An 18,667-nucleotide genomic window follows, 5' to 3' on the forward strand; every position below is an offset into this window, starting at 1 on the left:
CTCAAGGGCTGATTCTGCTGTATAAACAGTTATTCTTTTGCCTTGGGCTAGGGCTCTTTTTTTTGCTACAGTAGTATGAACCGCTGTCAGAATTTTTTCTGTAGAACTGAATTTCATTTCAGCCTGTGTGTACAAATGTGATTTGTAAGCTATATTTTATTTATTTTATTTATTGATTTAAACTTTTACCACGCACAGCTATACACAGTGGGTTTCCCGGCGCTAGGGACAGACTGGAGAAGAAGATATCAGATAGCCAGCATGCAGGTACCAACTACTTATGTGAACAACAGCGTTTTCAGTGCTATAGGTACCGTTTCTCCCTCATTAGAGGTCAGGTACGTGAATCCGCATCTTCCTGGAATTACTTTGATTACCAGATTGCGTATGTTTTCACGAGTTTGCAGTTTTGTTTTAGCTAACATGTCTGTCTGTAAGGATCTGTTTTTGAGTCCAATGTATGGGTTTGAAATCAGGTTTTATTAATTCATAGAGAGGTTTAACCCTCTCTGCATAATTTAGAATGTATGTTCTTCCGAAATTCAGGAAGCCTAGTATTGATTGTAAATTTCTCAGCGTTTTTGGTGCTTGGAGTACTACACACTTCTCTAAGAAGTTGTCTGCCAGGCTTTTTGCCTTCACTGGATAATTCATAGCCTAAAAATAGGACTGTCAGATGGGCAATTCTGGACTTTTTAAAGTTGAATTTGTCACCCTCTGATGCGAACCCAAGAATTATGGTGTTCACTCTTTTTAAGTGAGTCTCCAGGTCATTATCTGTAAGATAGATGTCATCGACATATGATAATGCTTCATCATCATATATTTGTAATAATTCTGTTACTCTGGCTGAGAATAATCCCGGGCTGTTCTTGAATCCCTGTGGGAGTCGGCAAAATTGTTTTTGCGACCCCATTATTGAGAAATGGGTCAAATACCTGCTTTCTGGTGCAATGTTTTGACAGAAGAATCCATTAGAGATATCTAATGTTGTTTTATATTTCTTGCGCACGATGTTGATCATTAGTGCTGCACTGTGTGAATTTTGTACTGCAAACGTTTTGCAACAGGAGTTTAAATGTCTGTAGTCCAAAACTAGACGATATGAATCGTCTGGCTTGGAGACAGGAAACAAAGGATTGTTCATTTGTGAGGTGCATGTTTCAATCACCCCCTGATATTCAAGTTGATCTAAGATCTCCCTGACTTGCTTTTTAGCTTCTTGTTTAACTGGGTACTGTCTTTGTGCAGTAGGTTGATTTTTTAACTGGATTTTCTGGTGAGGAGAATCCTCATCCCATCCTACATGATTTTTATATAAGGCAGGGGCTTGGGCCACTGCCCATTTTCTTGCTAATGTATACTTTTTATGAATTGGGATATGATTTGAGAAGGCAGGCATAATCATTTCTTCGCCATGAGGGCACTCCCTGACAAACTCTGGTGGCCAGTCTTTTTCAGCTAACAGGATGTCATAGCCTTTAGAAAGATTCTCCCAAAAGAGACCTTTTATTTTCCTAGTTTTATCTCCCTCTATACGCAATGTTATTCCATATAGTTTATGGGGCACACTAACTCGTGTGTCTGTAGTTTCCACCTGAATGTATTCATTTGTGTCCACTGTCTCCAGAAGATTCATCAGGATCTTGCGAGCTATGGTCACTTCTGCTGCGCTATCTAACATTGTCTGGGCCCACTCTCCATTTTTCAGTTCAATTCAATTCAATTCAAATTAATTTATATAGCGCGCTACATACCCAGAGGGTCTCAAGGCGCTTAAAGAAGGGTGGGGAATTACTTGTCGAATATCCAGGTTTTAAGTTGCTTTCTGAAGGCTAGGTGGTTCTGAGTGAGGCGAAGGTGAATGGGAAGTGAGTTCCAGGTTTTAGCCGCCAGGTAGGAGAAGGATCTTCCTCCCATGGTGGTTTTGTTGATGCGAGGTACAGCAGCAAGGGCTTGGTTGGAGGAGTGTAGCTGGCGGGAGGGGGTGTAGAAGGAAAGTCGTGTGTTGAGGCATTCGGGTCCAAGTTCGTAAAGTGCTTTGTGTGCGTGGGTTAGGAGGCGGAATGTTATTCTCTTATTGACGGGGAGCCATTGGAGGTTTTTCAGGTGACCAGAAATGTGTTCTTTACGCGGGATGTCTAGTATGAGTCTGGCTGATGTGTTTTGGATGCGTTGGAGTTTTTTCTGAAGCTTTGCGGTGGTACCGGCGTATAGGGTGTTTCCGTAGTCCAGGCGGCTTGTAACCAGTGCGTGGGTGACCGATTTTCTAGTTTCGGTGGGGATCCAGCGAAATGTTTTTTTGAGCATGCGAAGAATGTTGGAGCAAGATGATGAAACGGCGTTGAATTGTCTGGTCATCGAGAGTGAGGAGTCCAGGATGACGCCTAGGTTCCGTGCGTGGTCCGTCGGGATGGGTGCTTTTCCAAGGGCCTCTGGCCACCAAGAGTTGTCCCAGGTGGAGGGGGAGGTACCTAAGATAAGGACTTCTGTTTTGTCTGAATTCAGTTTCAGACGGCTGTGCTTCATCCACTCGGCTACTTCTTTCTTTCCTTCATGTAGGTTGGTTTTGGCGGTGTTAGGGTCTTTGGTGAGTGAGAGGATCAGTTGAGTGTCATCAGCGTAGGAGATGATGTTGAGGTTGTGTTGGCGTGCGATGGCCGTGAGGGGGCTCATGTATACATTGAAGAGGGTGGGGCTGAGTGAAGATCCTTGTCGCACGCCGCAAATGACTTCAGTGGCCTCTGACTTGAATGGTGGGAGGCGGACTCTCTGAGTTCTTCCGGCAAGGAACGAGGTGATCCATTCCAGTGCTTTTCCTTGGATTCTGATGTTTTTGAGGCGTTGTAACAGGGTCCTATGACAGACTGTGTCGAAGGCTGCGGAGAGGTCGAGGAGGATGAGGGCGACTGTGTCTCCATTGTCCAGTAGAGTTCGAATGTCGTCTGTTGCTGCGATGAGTGCGGTCTCAGTGCTGTGTTTGGCTCGGAAGCCGGACTGTGAGGAGTCGAGGGATTTGTTGGTTTCGAGGAAGGCGGCGAGCTGATTGTTGACAGCTTTCTCAATGACTTTGGCCGGGAATGGAAGGAGCGAGATGGGGCGGTAGTTTTTGAGTTCGGTGGGGTCAGCTGTGGGTTTTTTCAGAAGGGCGCTGAGTTCGGCGTGTTTCCAGATTTCCGGGAAGGTGGCGGAGTTGAGGGAGCAGTTGATGACGTCTCGGAGGTGTGGTGCTATGATGGAATCTTCTTTGTTGTGTCCTCAGAATCCTCTGCATGTTTTATTTTTATACTTGCTACCTTCTTTCTGGGAAATTGTGATTTTTTAAATTTGGATGAGCAGGTTCTTTGTCTTTGGACTTGACGTGCTCTTCCTTGTGTTCTGACCGTCCTCTTCTTTCCGATTTCTGTGAGGAAGATCGAGAAGGATTGAGTGAGAAGGATCGAGAGGGACGTGTATCAATGTCTTGATATCGGTCAGGTTTTCTTATTTTATCCCTATCTCTAAGATTATATCTTTTTTCAGAGGATTTCCTTTGGGGAGATTTGTCTCTTCCAACCGGTGATTTATTCCTCCGTTGGAGAGACCTTCCTCTGGACTGGAATTGTTTTTCACTGAGAGTGGATTGTTTATTACCATCCCAGCTCTTTTTTGGAGTATTTAGATTATTTTTAATATAGGTCTTTTCAGGATTTTCAATTAGTTGGGGTTTTACCGGTTTCCTACCCAAACTATCTCTTCCTAATTCTTCATAGGATTTTTCTATGATTTTAGCAAGCTCAAATGGTTGGTCTGTTATATCTGTCTCCTTCAATTTCTGGAGGTACTTTATATCGTCCCTTGCCAATTGAACTAATTCTCTGTATGCTTTTGTTAGTTCTTTTAGTTTAACTAGGAGTTCTTCGCTTGACATTGTTTCAATGTCTGGGTGTGGTGAGTAGTTGGCTAGAACCGGCCATGTGGCTCCTGGTCTACCTAGTGGACCAAGCCTGGTGATGTGATTTTGATGTTTTAGGGCGCCTTTAAATAAGAGCAGGTGCTCTTGATATGTTAGTGGAATTTCAACTTCCTCTGGAGCTTCCGCTATTTTGTAGTAGTGGAACTCATGTGTTACAGGATTTGTTGCTGGAAAGTTTATCCAGGTATAGAATACTTCTGTCTGCCGAAACTCATGTGCCTCTACCACAAATACGGCTGTACCACCTCTTGATGTTAATCCATTTTCTATAAGTTTTATAGTTATGGTTTTCCTCATATTGACCGGGATGAGTATTGCATCCGGGTCGGTGTTTTGAAGAAGTGTGTTGTCCGCTATGAGTTGAGCTGCTAGTCTAGCATGCTCCCTCTCTTCGTCACTTTCTGCCATTTTACTGACTGAAAGTTTTTTGTTGCAGATCAAGTTTCAAGGAAACAAAGATTAGGTGCACAATATTTTGGAACACTGTATCCTTCAACGTTGACTATACCAAAAACTAATACATAGGATTCTCATCCTACTAAGTTACAGCGGATATTAACCTTTCACCCACTCCAGACGTCTATTCGAGTTTTTATGGGAAAAAGGGGTCTGTGTGAAAAGCACAACTTAGTTACTCTAGTGTCTTGCGTTAGACTATCGCCTTACCAAACGTTGGGCGCCATGTAGTGTAGTTCCTATTTTCCCAATAGGCTCTGCGCCAAGTATAGGAATCAAGAATTCTCGCTAAGGTTTTAATCAGTTCCGTACCTTGGTTCTAGAATGAAGGAGGTCTTGTATCTCGCGTTTCAGGACTCGATCTCCCAGCAACCCGCGAGGGCAACTTGGGAACCCCGGAGCTGGATTTTCTCGGCGTGAGAAAAGTCAGCTTCTCCAGCGCGTCAAAAGGTAGGGGTGGTTTCCTTCGGCTCTCGCATCAGCTGGGCTCTGGATAAGTAGATAACCGCTTTGCTCCACACCACCATGTGTTTGCTTAAGGCAACGTTGATATATTTATACCTGGAAGGTGCCGGGTTTGACGTAAGGTTGGACATAAGACGTCACTAAGAACTAACAGTTCTTTCTGGACTCCAGGAGTTCTTGTGTAAATCAAAACAGAAGCAGGAGGGGATTTCTCGGGCTGCTGAAGGCTTGGTTTGTTTAAAGAACGCGTTGTGCTTTCTAGGAGTCTATGGGAGTAGCCTTGCCATGCTTTGGACTGCATGGGCTATTTACTAAATATGGATCTGATTCTTATGCCTTTATAAGGATACTATTTATTATAACCACACAAGGGCATGAATCGGGAATATCAAATTAGGGTCCTAGATAGAAATACAACAATACAAACCCTACAACATCTTTTTTTACAATTTTGTTTTGGTCTTTCTGGAACTCTGGTCTCAGTCATTTTGACTCAAGAAGATTTTTCTTCTTTCTTTTGACTTAGAATCAGACTTTCTGAGTGCCTTCAAGGAGGTCTCACTTCACTTTTGTCAATCTGTTCTACGTTTACTTCTTCATCAGATTCTCCATTAATATCTAGATTTCCAAACTCTTCAAGAATCACATAGGTCCATTCAGGTCCTTTGAATGTATTGTTTAATACCTTCAATCTTGAACTTCTACGAATGTTTTTAGTAACTGACTTTTCTGCCTGAGTTTGACTTGTAACTTCGTTTACTTGTTCTGGATCTTCATTCCTTATTTGTAAATGATATTTCACGATATTTTGACACCACTTGGCCAATTGTCACCTATTTTGACTCTTTTAACTTGCACTGCACTTTCACCTTCTTGGTCCCTTTCAAGAACTCTTTGGTTTTTGTTACTTTGTAGCACAACTTGTTTTTTTTTTGTTTTCTGAGTTCCTTTCTACTTTTCCTCATTCAGGACTTGTCTGTGTTGCTTTTTCTTCCTGAACCCGTTCTTCTGTTTCTACCTGTTCCTGTTCGGGTACTCTTTCAGATAATTCTTTTCTTTCTTCTTCCCGAACTTGTCCTTCTTCCCCTAACTGGTCCTGTTCTGGTCTTATTACAATGTTGTCTTTTGCCGCCTGAACTTGTTTTTCTATATCTATCTGTCCCTGCTCAGATCTTTCAATAGATCTGTTTGCCTGAGTATGTTATTCTGTACATATCTGGTCCTGCTTAAAATCTCTAGTATCATTGTTGAATTCTTCCTGAGCATTCCCTTCTAAACCTGTCTGATCCTCACTATTCACCGGTTCTTCTAACTTTGCCTTACTCCATGTTTTGATGAAGACTTCAGATATGTCAATTATTAGTATCCAATCCTCCTGACTGGTGCTCGGTTGTTCGTGGTCAAACTCTCTAGAGTCCCTTGTTCCAGGATCTTCGACTGTACAACCTTCAGCAACTTCAACTGGTTTTTCTTCAGCAGGGGTTGGCACCCTTTTTGTATGGCTGGCATGCACCCAGTTTGGCAGGTCTGCACACTTCACTGCTGTGGTAGTAACCAATATGACTTGTCGTGGCTCATCCCACCTTGGTGCTAGGTACGACTCTTTGGGATTGGCTCTTTACCACTACCCAATCTCCAGGACTCAAATGATGAGCTTGGTCCGGCTGCCTGGTCACTGCATCTTCTCCAACCTGGTGAGAGATAGAATGCACTAGGTCAGCCAATCCTTTGCAAAAATCCAATACCAAATCATCAGTTATATTCAGCAATCTATGTCCTGGTGTAAATGCCTGTTTCATTGCTCTTCCCATGATAATTTCATCGGGACGCAGTCCTGTGTTCCTGTCAGGAATACTTCTGAGTCCCATCAGAACAGGAGGCAACGCATCTGGCCAACTCATTGAAGTAGATGAACACATCTTTGTCAATCTTGTCTTTATAGTGCCATTCAATTGTTCTACCACTGCAGAAGCCTCTGGGCAGTATGCACAGTGCAGTTTCTGTTCGTTTTTGAATACTTCACAGATTATTCGAATTATTTCATTGTTAAAGTGAGTTCCTCTATCTGATTCCAAAGTTACTGGAAAACCAAATTTTGTAATGAGTTCCCTCAACAATAATCTAGCAAGTTATTTCTTTTTATGGGGTATGCCTCCACCCACTATGAAAACAAACAAACAATAACAAGGATGTACTTCAATCCGCTGCATGGTGGTAATGCTATGAAATCTAGCTGTAGCCTCACAAATGGTTCCTCTGCTTTCCCAATCTTTCCCCAAATGACCACTGTTTTTCTTCCTGGATTTATTTACTGACAAGTTGCACATCTCTGGCAAAGACTTTCTGTGACTGCCCTAAATCTTGGATTGTACCAATCCTGTCTGAATTGTCGTATCATAGCATCCCTGCCTATATGTGTGTCTCCATGGTACATTCTTGCCATGTTTGAGAGCAAGCAATCTGGCATAGCTGGACTGCCATCATGGCACACCCAAAAACCATCTGATTCCCTTCGTTCACAACTGTTTTATCCAATTTTCCTTTTCACTTTCTTCCACTTTCTCCTGCAACTGTCTCACTTCTTCCCAAACTGAAAATAACACAAGTTGGCAGTTGTTTCCACTTGTCTCCATTTTTCTGTTTATTGACATTTTACTTCTAGCACAATACTGAGCAACTTGGTCAGCGTAACGGTTACCAGCTGTCACTTCTCCGTTTCCTGACTGGTGAGCAGAGCACTTAACCACTGCTATTTCTTTTGGTAATTGTATCGCTTCCAATAGTTCTTTCACAAATTTTCTATTTCTAATAGGGGATCCCGATGAAGTCATGTATCCCCTCTGTGACCACAAATGGCCATAATAATGTACAACCCTGTAACCATATTGGCTATCAATAAATATAGTCGCTCTCCAATTTTTCCCAATTTTGCAGGCTTCAGTTAAAGCGATCAATTTGGCTACTTGTGCAGATTTGACTCCAGATAAATAGGAAGCTTCAATAACCCCAGTCAATTTGCATACAGCATAAGCTGCACTCAGTCCACCTTCCTCAACTCTTAGACAAGAGCCATCAACGAATAACTTGTATTCTGGCTCTTTCAGTGGTTCTTCTTGTATGTCAGGACGTGGCTTAATGCACATCTCTGAAACATCTAAGCAGTCACGTTCTGTATCATGTTTTACTTCTTCACATTTCGGATCTTGCAAAAGTGTGGCTGGGTTCATAATAGTACATCTGATTACTGTCACATGTTCTGCTCCTAAAATTACTCTTACATACTTAGTCATTCGACTAGGCGTAAGATGTTGTGTTCAATTTCTCGTTAATAAAATCTCGACTGCATGTGGGACATATACTTTCACAGGATGTCCCAACACAATTGATTCACCTTGTTATATGCTCATACAAGTAGAGGCAACTGCTTTTAAGCAGCCTGGTAATGCTGACGCCATAGGATCCAAAGTAGCTGAAAAATAAGCCACTGGACGTCGGCTTAATCCATGCCTCTGTGTTAAGACTGAGAGTTCACAACCTCCCCTCTCACAACAGAACAGTGCACACTTTTTTGTGTAGTCTGGAATTCCTAGAGCAGGGGCCTCACATAAACAGCTTCGTAATTTCACAAATGCTTCTACACTTTCATCATCCCAAACTACTGGATCTTTTGCTCTCTTTCGTGTCATCTGGATTAGAGGCTTTGCCAGTAAGGAGAACCCAACAGTCCACTGTCTGCAGTAGCCCACAACCCCAAGAAACATCCTGATTTCTCTCTGCGTTTGGGGTAATTGCATTTGTCTTATTATTCTGATTCTTTCTGTGGTCACTTTCCACGCTCCTCTTTCTATTTGGTGACCTGAATATTTTACTCCTGTTTTGCAACATTGTGTAATTCTTCTGGAGATACCTTGTGTTCTCCATCGGCCAAATGATTTAATAGTGCGATTGAATTAGTGACACAATCATCTCTGCACTTTGATGCCACCAGCATGTCATCAATATATTGAACTAGGACTGATTTTAAGGGCATAACTAACTTTTCTAGACACTTTTTCAAAATCTGATTAAAAATAGATGGACTTTCTGTGTACCCTTGAGGAACTATATTCCATGTTAAAATACGATCCTTAAATTTAAAAGAAAATTAATACTGGCTTTCAGGGTGTAATGGAATCAAATACGGTAAACCATCCAGCATTCCAGGGTATCTGATACAAGATCACTGCTGGATTTGGCACTACTGGACAAAATGGCAATACAATTTTATTGATTTTCCTAAGATCTTGCACTATCCTGTACTTCCCACTAGGTTTTTTGAGACCCATTATAGGTGAGTTACAAGGACTGCTCATTATTTCTTTTAGAATGCCCTGTTTAATCATTCAATCAATTTTAGAGGCTACTCCTGCTTGAACTTGGACTCATTTTGTATTGTCGGTGTTTGAATAAACTGCACCTTCTTTCACATGCACTTTTACTGGGTCCGCATTTGCCATTAGACCTATTTCCTTTCCAATGAAATTCCACACTTCCGGATTTACTGTCGTTTTTAGTTCTAGTATAAAATCAGGTTCTCCACGAGATCCCGCTCCTCCGAGGGTCCTGGGTGCAAGCATAGTGGCTTTAGAACCTTACATCCGCCATGTCCTTGTAACATCCTTTGACTCCCAGACCCTTCCGATAAACTGGAAAAAGGCCATTGTGTTACCTATTAGGAAAAAACCCAATGTAAGCCATGATGTCCTGGAGAACTTACAACCCATTTCTCTGCTACCCTATACTGCGAAAATTGCAGAGAAAATTGCAAATGTGCAATTGATGGCATTTTGCGGGTTTCCGAAGGGGTTTCTCTACTGAGACGGCCTTATTACGAGCCACCGAAACCCTACGTCAAGGAGCAGACACAGGCCTAACCATGGCACTGGTCATGCTAGACCTTAGTGCAGCGTTCGACACTGTAGCACATATCACTTTGCTACAGTGTCTGAACAGAGGAGGTGTGACTGATAGAGCACTCGGCTGGCTAAAATCATTTCTGACGGGCAGGAGCTTTCAGGTCCAGCAAGGCTCGTTTCAGTCTGAGGAGATGGTATTGGAACAGGGGGTGCCACAGGGCTCTGCTCTGAGTCCTACCCTTTTTAACATATATATGGCCCCCCTGGTTGAGGTAGTACAATCGTTCGGCAGAGAGATTGTTTCCTACGCCGACGATATGCAGCTCTTACTCACCCTCACCCAAACACCTGCAGCTGGAGCCAATAACTTCCGAGCCTGCATGCAAGCATTGGCCACCTGGATGGATAATTACTGTCTAAAACTAAACGGCTCCAAGACAGAAGTCTTGGTGGTCGGTGGTGATCAACGGCTCTGGACATGTGACTGGTGGCCAAGCTGTTTAGGCTCTACGCCTACACCTTGTCCTGAAGCTAAGAACTTAGGGATATGGATGGACCCCACACTCTCTTACGAGACACACATCAACCGTTTAGTGGGCAAGTGCTTTGGAGTCCTAAAGACTCTCAATAAAACCCTAGACCTCCTTCCTTTGGAGGCTCGGCGCACTATGACCCAGGCACTGATTACGTCACGCCTCGACTATGGGAATGTTCTCTTCTTGGGAGCTTCTAGTAAAAGTATAGGACGACTCCAGATACTGCAAAACGCTGCAGCCCGCCTAGTACTTAGACTCCCAAGAAGAGCCAATTCCAGATCCGCCCTGGAGGCCCTCCACTGGCTCCCAGTGAAAAAAAGAATAATGTACAAAGCCCTCCTAATATGTCATCGGATCCTTTGGCATAAAGCTCCTGGCTTTCTGGCTGGTCTGGTCACATGGTATGAGCCACGCAGACCACTTAGGTCGGGCGGCATGGGCACGCTTGTGACCCACCGCTACAGGAGAGAAAAAATGGGAGGTCGGTCCTTTAAAGTGGCCGCGGCTATAGGCTGGAACAAACTTCCCATCAGTCTCCGCCTGGAGCCTTCAGAAACCAAATTCCGCCGACAACTGAAAACCCACCTGTTCTCCTTATAAGTCTACATTAGTTTCTCGGGCCTTGCTCTGTCCTCTCCCCTGGCGAGCTTTTTTTCTTCTCTCTTTTAGTGCGGGGACACGCCAGGATGGCGTAACCATGGCGCTCTATAAATGTCTTTATTATTTTATTATTATTATTATTCTGGTAAGTCATTCTGTGTTATTAATGAATACATTTCATCTACTTCGGTACTTTGCATAGCTAGCATTATTTTATAGACCATGTCTTCATCAGGGGTTTGAAGAGCAACACCATCCAGTGTGCAATAAATTGTACAGTTCATTTTACACAAGAGGTCTCTGCCTAATACATTTACTGGACTTGAATCACAGACTGCAAACTTTTGCATATCTTTAGATGTCCCAATTCGTACCTCCATAGGTTCTGTAATTGGGGTTCTGATCTGCTGATTAGCTACTCCAACCACTTGGATACAGTCTCCCGAGAAGGGGGTAGGTTTGGGATGTCTGCTGTTCTCACAGTAGAATGGGTAGCACCAGTGTCCAATAGAAAAGTGATGTCATTACCTTCCACCTTTCTATCTGCAAATGGACCTGACTGATCTACCGGTAAGGATGCGCCAAGTACGCATTCCTCTTTCTCCCCCCTCAGGCACTGTCATTGCATCAGCATGTCTTCTTCATTTCTGTTCTGTAAAAAACTATTGTGAAACCACAGAATTTTTCTTACCGCTTCCTGGAAATTCGGTGTCCACACTGTACTGTGCTTGATTCACAAAATTTGGCATAGGGGCAGGTGGCAACTGATACTTCTGATCAACTACCTGCTGCTGTTGATTCGAAAATCCTTCATTCTGCGTCTGTGGATTTAAGTTTTGATTTGGGCCATTATTATTCTGAATATTTTTACACTAGTTTTTCCAATGTCCAAGCTTTCCGCATCCATGACAAGGAAACCTTTTCTTCGCATCCTCTCTGCTCATTCATCCTTTTTGTTTACCATCATTGGCCATATTATCGCTCTGACCTGCTCTTTTGTCTGTCCATCTGTTTGACCTTCTAATTTTATTTCTTGTTGTTCTGCCAATTTCACTTGTGCCCACATCATATTTTCTTTTAGTTTCTTATGCCTATCTTCAATATCGTCCCCACAATATTTAGCATGTTTTAATATTTCATCTATGGTCTTATTTTGCCAACAAATCTTTATGTTGTTGAATCATTTGACTAATCTCAGGTTTTAAAACAGTAACAAATCAATATACGAAATGTCCCATAGCTTTATCTCCAATGCTTTCAAATCCTCTATACTACTTGAGTACCTACAGTAACCTTTCATAATAGACATGAACAACAGACTCATTTGGTTCTTGGGTAGTTCGATCTATTTTTATCCAATCTGTTTCTTTTGGAGGTATGTTCCCTTTTAAGAATGTAATTACTTGGTGATAATTCTTAATTACGTCATCTGAGGGTGCTCCTGTTTTTGAATCTCTTGGATATTCTTCACTAGGCCAATCAACTGTGAGCTTACATTCTGTCCATAAATCTGCAGGCACCATTATATCAAACAGACCATCTAAATCTTTCAATACAACATTTGAAAGCTTCACAAACTTTCAACTTGTCTATACTATTCAACTGGCTTCTCTCTCAATTTCGGGAACTCGTTTGTAAAAGACAAAATATCCTGTTGACTCCATAGAACATGCACGCATCCCCCACCAGGTACCTCTCTCATGGGACACAATCTTTCTACATTCCCTGTTTTTTTCTTCAAATATGCATGAGACGCTTTCTTAGCCTGTGCTTCTTCCTTTTTCTTTTGCCATCTTACTCTCCACTTGTCAAGGTTTCCCCATTTCTGCACAATATTAAATAACTCTTTAACTTGCAATTTTCTTCCTGACACATTCATATTTTCCAAATCCTCATCAGTAAAATTCACTCTGTAAGGCTTCTGCAATACCTTTGATCTCCCTATGTCTATTCCCATCACAGAGGATAGTTCTGTCAATTTCTCATGAAACAATCTTGAATTTCTGGTTATACTCCTGCATACAAACAACAATTCTTCTGCATCATAAGTGTTCAATCTTTTTCCATATTTCTAGCAATCAGTTCTTCCAATTCTACTTTCAACTTGTAAATAGCCAGGGGCAGATTTACAAGAAAGTGGCACATCTCGAGAGATGCGTCACTTTCCCTGCGCCACACTAAAAAATGCTTGCGTCACCATGGATGTGCCGTATTTACAATATGGCGCACCATCTCGGTAGGATTGACAGATGCGTCAGAAATTCTGATGCATCTATTGGGGTAAAACTGTACAAAAGGGGGTGGTGATGGACGGAGCATCTGAATCAATCAAACACTCACACCCAGTGAAAAGATCTGGGTTTAATCCATCACCGTTCTTTAGTAGGGGTAAAAGTCACGCTTTGCTGGAGTTGTGTCGCAAGCACGATGCAAGTCCAGCAATGCATTTTGTGGCCTATTCCCACTACACTGCGTCACTCCTTACGCCTGTTTCAAGCAGGCGTAAGGTTTTGACGCACTGGTATCCTAAAAGGGACGCAGTGAAATATTGTAGATTTCACTGCGTCACTTTTACAATGCTTTCCTCCATAGAAACGCCCCCCCTGCATACATTATACCTGACGCAGGTTTAATGTGACGCCGGGCTTTATAACGTGACGCATCTCCCTAGATGTATCACGTTGTAAATAAGGCGCATTGTTTGCGCCACCGTTGCGTCACAAAAATTGACGCAATGGCAGCACAAAGTGGTGCAAGGGGCTTTTAAATCTGCGAGAATGAAGACCATTCTCAACAACCAGACTGTGGACATCCCCGACAAGGTGGATATCACCTTGAAAGGGCGCACTGTTATTGTGAAGGGCCCCCGGGGAAGTCTTCGCCGGGACTTCAACCATATTAATGTTGAGCTCTGTCTCATAGGCAAGAAGCATAGAAAGCTTCGTGTTGACAAATGGTGGGGTAATCGCAAAGAGCTGGCCACAGTGCGCACAATCTGCAGACATGTGCAAAACATGATTAAGGGTGTCACATTGGGATGACGTCTGTGTACGCTCATTTCCCTAGTAATGTAGTAATTCAGGAAACTGGCTCACTAGTAGAAATCCGTAATTTCTTGGGGGAGAAATACATCCGCAGAGTGCGTATGAGGCAAGGTGTCAACTGTGCACTTTCTCAAGCCCAGAAGGACAAGTTGATTCTTGAAGGCAATGACATTGAACTGGTTTCAAATTCAGCTGCCTTGATCCAGCAAGCCACCACTGTAAAGAACAAGGCTATCCGAAAGTTCTTGGATGGTATCTATGTTTCAGAGAAGGGCACTGTCCAGCAGTTGGAAGAATAACCTTGGTGTCTATGCCACCAACTGAAGCATTTCTGTAAATATAAATGGTCTGCCAGAACAGCATCAAAAAGATCTTTGCGGTGCAAAATGAAAATAAAAAAATATTCTTCCTTGAAAAAAAAAAAAAAAGAAATCTCTGAATCACACTCACTTGTTTGGTTGTCTGTTATTATAATTTCTTTTCTGGGATTATTCAAAGGATTTGCTGCAGTTTGTGGTTTAGGACAATTTACCTTGTCTCTGTACAAGGGAACAACAGGATCTATAGTTACGGGTATTGTCAATGCTTCAGGATTTACATTTAGCTGAGTTATTTTCTGTATTAGTTCTTCCCTATTTTTATTTAATACTTCTTTTTCTTCATCATACAGTACCCTATTAACTGTTTGCTCATGTACAACCTGTGGAATTAATGGTGGTCCTAATGTTAGAGTGCTTGGGATAACTTTGCTTGGGCCATCTTGATACAGTGGAGGGTTTTCACTCAAAATGTCTTCTAATAATTTATCATCTGATTCTCCATACCCTGTTGCATACAAATGTTTTAATTTTTCTTTACGCTTACTCCCTATTTGTTCATCAGCCACCAATACAGGATACAATCCTTATAATATCATTGCTCTTCTGCATCGTTTCATTTGTTCTTCACGTGTCCAAGTCATACTTCAGGTATAAAATCCTGAAAATGTTCCTCTTCTGCCCTTTTCTCTCTCACTTGACTCAGTCTCCCATTCTTCTAATGCCTCATACTGAGTTAATCTAGGTCTCGGCTCTAATTCATACGTTCACATCCTCAAATTCTGTAAAATTCTTCCATTAATAGTACCAAGCTCTGGAAAAGCTAAAACATCATCATCTTTTGTGCATTCCATCCAATTCTCCATCCATACACATGTATGATAACTTCTCTCCATCATCATGAATGAAGCAGGTGTTTTAGGTGGCAGAATAGGAATTTCCTCTCTAGTCAAAACGGGTTTACCTTTCTTTTAGTTTTTTTTTATTTCCTTTATAAAAGACATTTTTCTCCCTTCTCCATACATTTTAGATATTCGATTAATAAAACAATAATTTGCAAAACTACGAATTTTCTGTCAAAGCGTCTCATACCAAAAGACAAATGAGAATTCAGCATACAGATTTTCTCTAGCCAATCAAAATTCCATTTTTATTGGGGCTTCTAATCAAGGTCACGCTCGTAATCTGACCAATGCTAGCACGGCCTTTCAAATGACGTCAGTTCTACTCCTTACTACTGACCTCTCCTTTATAATCTGCGCACCCGCTGTTTTCACTAATCCCAGCACGGCTCACTGTGACGTCAGTGCAGCTCTGGCAACTAACCCTCCCTTTGCAAGGTAATGCGTAAACTTCTTTTCTTTTCTTTCTCTTTCGAAATAAAATCCATTAACAACAACATATAGACATTCGCTACTCTGTCTGTTCCACTAAATCAAAGGATGGTAAATTTCTTTCCACTGCAAGTAAAACCTTACGCTCACTCTTCTTTGAGGAAAACCTTCCGTTTGTTTTTCAAAAACTACGAGTAATACTTTCCATTTACCCTTCAATCAAGCTGGGAAGAACCTGCCACTCCTCCAATGTTACCCTTACTAAGTAATGTAACACAAATTTCACCAGCGAACTCTTTGCTGTCAATCACTCTCACTTTTACACAAAATAGTCCCTAGTTCAACACTGCCAACCCTATCTAGCTTCTCAGTGCCGTTCCAACAGACGAGTAACCTCACTGCCGTGAGCACCTTAGAAAGGATCAAGTCAGGATGTATTTTAAAATTTTATCTCAAATTAAATTCATGTGAACCACTTACACAGTACAGAACAAACTCTGTCTCTCACAGGAAGGAAGTTTCAAATAATCAATCAGAATACATTCAAATATACTTTGCAATGACGCTGCATTGAAAGGTTAGGATAGAGAGAAAGCACATAAGCGCCTACACAGATATTTTATATTTACGAGAAATGGTGTGAAAACCAACTCCCAGGCCTAGGAATTGGTAAGGGTCCCCAAGGAAAGATCTGTCGAACAAAAGCTTCAGGACAGGAACTAGGACAGTAATCAGGACAGGACAGACGACCTCTCTATCACCAATGCTTGCGTAGCACCCCTCTCTGACACTCTCTTCCTCCTCGAGATTCTTCTGAGACCTTCTTCTAAATTAATCTATTTAAGATATTGGTTCAGCAATTCGATTCTTCTTCAGCATCTCTGTCTTCCGACTCTGTGTTCTTCGGACAGCATCCCAGCCTCTAGATCAGGGGTCCACAAACTACGGCCCCCGGGCCACATCCGGCCCGTCTAATCAACTGGAGTGGCCCACTTAACGATCCCAAACAATCCTTTGCTTCTTGTCTCATGCGGCGACACGTATTCCTCACTTCCAGGTAGCAGGCGTTTGGCGGACCATTTCCTGGCGACCGGAAACCGCTGGGGCGTCTCACAGTGCTTCCGGGGGAAATCGCTTAACACAGAAGTTCCCGCCAACACAGAGCTTCGGATTGATGCCTGTCCTTTGCCTGCTTCTAGGCAAGTAAGAACCGTGTTTTCTGAGGCCGGGTATTCGCGACCTTTACTTAGGTTCTTTGACACCGGTCAAGAGCGCTATTCTGTGTTTGTTTTGAGACGCGCTGGGGCGCTATCCTGAGTTTGTTTTGGCACCGCGCTGGAGCGCTTTACTTGTGGTTTGTTTTGGCACCACGCTGGAGCGCTTTACTTTCAGTTCGTGACAACGCGCAGGGGCGCTTATGTGAATACCTTGGACACCGCGCTGGAGCACTTTGATTACGCGCTGGGGCGCTTATCTTTTTTCGTTTCTACACAGGAGCGCTGTTTTCTAACTAACCACTATAGACGACTTCTACTCACTGGGTGTTCCTAAGCTCAAGGTAAACGCTGTTCACAGCATGCGCACAAGAAGTAAACATAGAGAGGGCTTTATCTGTGCCCATTGTAATCAGGTCTCCCTTACTTCCCCTACCAGCCCGAGAAGAACGAAAGAAAGACAGACAACAAAATGTCGAAACTGTTGGGGAAACGGAAAATAGATTCAGAGTGCAGAGTTTTTAAACAGCAGTGGACAGATGACTATTTTTTTGTCCAGTACAAGGAAAAGGCAGTTTGTTTAATCTGCAAAGAGACAGTGGCGGTGTTTAAAGAATGTAATATCCGCCGACACTATGAAACCCGCCATGGAGGGCAGTATGCTAGCTTGCTGGGCCAAGTGAGGAGAGACAAGGTGGCTATGCTACAAAATGGATTTGCGGCCCAGCAGAGTACAATGCTACAACAAACACAGGCAAACCTGTCATCTGTTCGGGCCAGCTTCAAGGTAGCTCAACTGATTGCAAGCTGTGGAAAGTTGTTCAGTGATGGGGAGTTTGTTAAGAAGTGTTTGAAAGCTGTCGCGGAGGAGGTGTGTCCGGACAAGAACGCGGTGAGTCTGTCCGCATCTACAGTTACCAGGCAAATTGAAGAAATGGGGCATATTGTACATGTCCGGCTGAAAGAGAAAGCTAAAGATTTTGAGTGTTTTGCATTGGGAATGGATGAGAGCAATGACGTGCAGGACACAGCACAACTGCTGATTTTTATTCAGGGAGTTAATTCAACCTTTGAAGTGTCCAAGGAGCTGGCAGCTCTACAAAGTCTCATGTATACTACGACAGGAGAGGATATTTTTTGTAAAGTACGCCAAACGATGGAAGAGTTGGATTTAGACTGGGCTAAGCTGGCTAGCATCACAACGGACGGTGCTCCGAGTATGGTTGGTGCATCGCGGGGGCTAGTGGGGTGCATAAAAAGAGAAATGGAGGAACGAGGTCTCACCCCCCCCCTACAAGTCCACTGCCTGATTCACCAGCAAGCACTGTGCTGCAAAGTTCAGAAGTGGGAATTTGTCATGAAGGTGGTTGTCTCTTGCATAAACTTCATAAGAGCAAATGGACTAAAACACAGGCAGTTCCAAGCTTTTCTGTCCGAGCTGGAGTCTGCCCATGGATATGTGCTTTACCACGCTGAAGTCAGATGGTTAAACCGGGGTAGAGTTTTGAAGCGCTTCTACGAACTTCTACCCGAAATCAGTGCCTTTCTCCTGACAAAGGGAAAAACTGTCCCAGAGCTGATCGACACAGAATGGAAATGGGACCTTGCATTTTTAACAGATGTGACAGAAATTTTAAACAGCCTCAATTTACAGCTCCGAGGCAAGGGAAAATGAATCAGTGACATGTATTCCCACGTCAAAGCATTTGAGGTTAAAATGGCGCTGCTTGTTGGACAAGTGCAAAAACAAGACTTCACCCATCTCCCTGCTACTCCGAGCCTCTCAGCTGAGGAGCCAGCGGTCCCGTTTCCAACCAAGAAGTGCAAGGACGCACTGGAAACGCTGAGAAG

General features: G+C 42.9%; 1 pseudogene across 1 annotated transcript; it reads left to right on the top strand.

Annotated features, from left to right (window-relative positions):
* Positions 1–13,680: 13,680 nt before the first annotated feature.
* On the top strand, positions 13,681–14,383 carry LOC147717748 (large ribosomal subunit protein uL6 pseudogene; annotated as a pseudogene). The gene has a single exon (XR_015296091.1). The product of XR_015296091.1 is annotated as a large ribosomal subunit protein uL6 pseudogene (transcript).
* Positions 14,384–18,667: the final 4,284 nt, after the last annotated feature.

The sequence above is a fragment of the Lissotriton vulgaris genome, chromosome 5 (assembly GCF_964263255.1).
Source record: "Lissotriton vulgaris chromosome 5, aLisVul1.2, whole genome shotgun sequence".
Lineage (NCBI taxonomy): Eukaryota > Metazoa > Chordata > Amphibia > Caudata > Salamandridae > Lissotriton > Lissotriton vulgaris.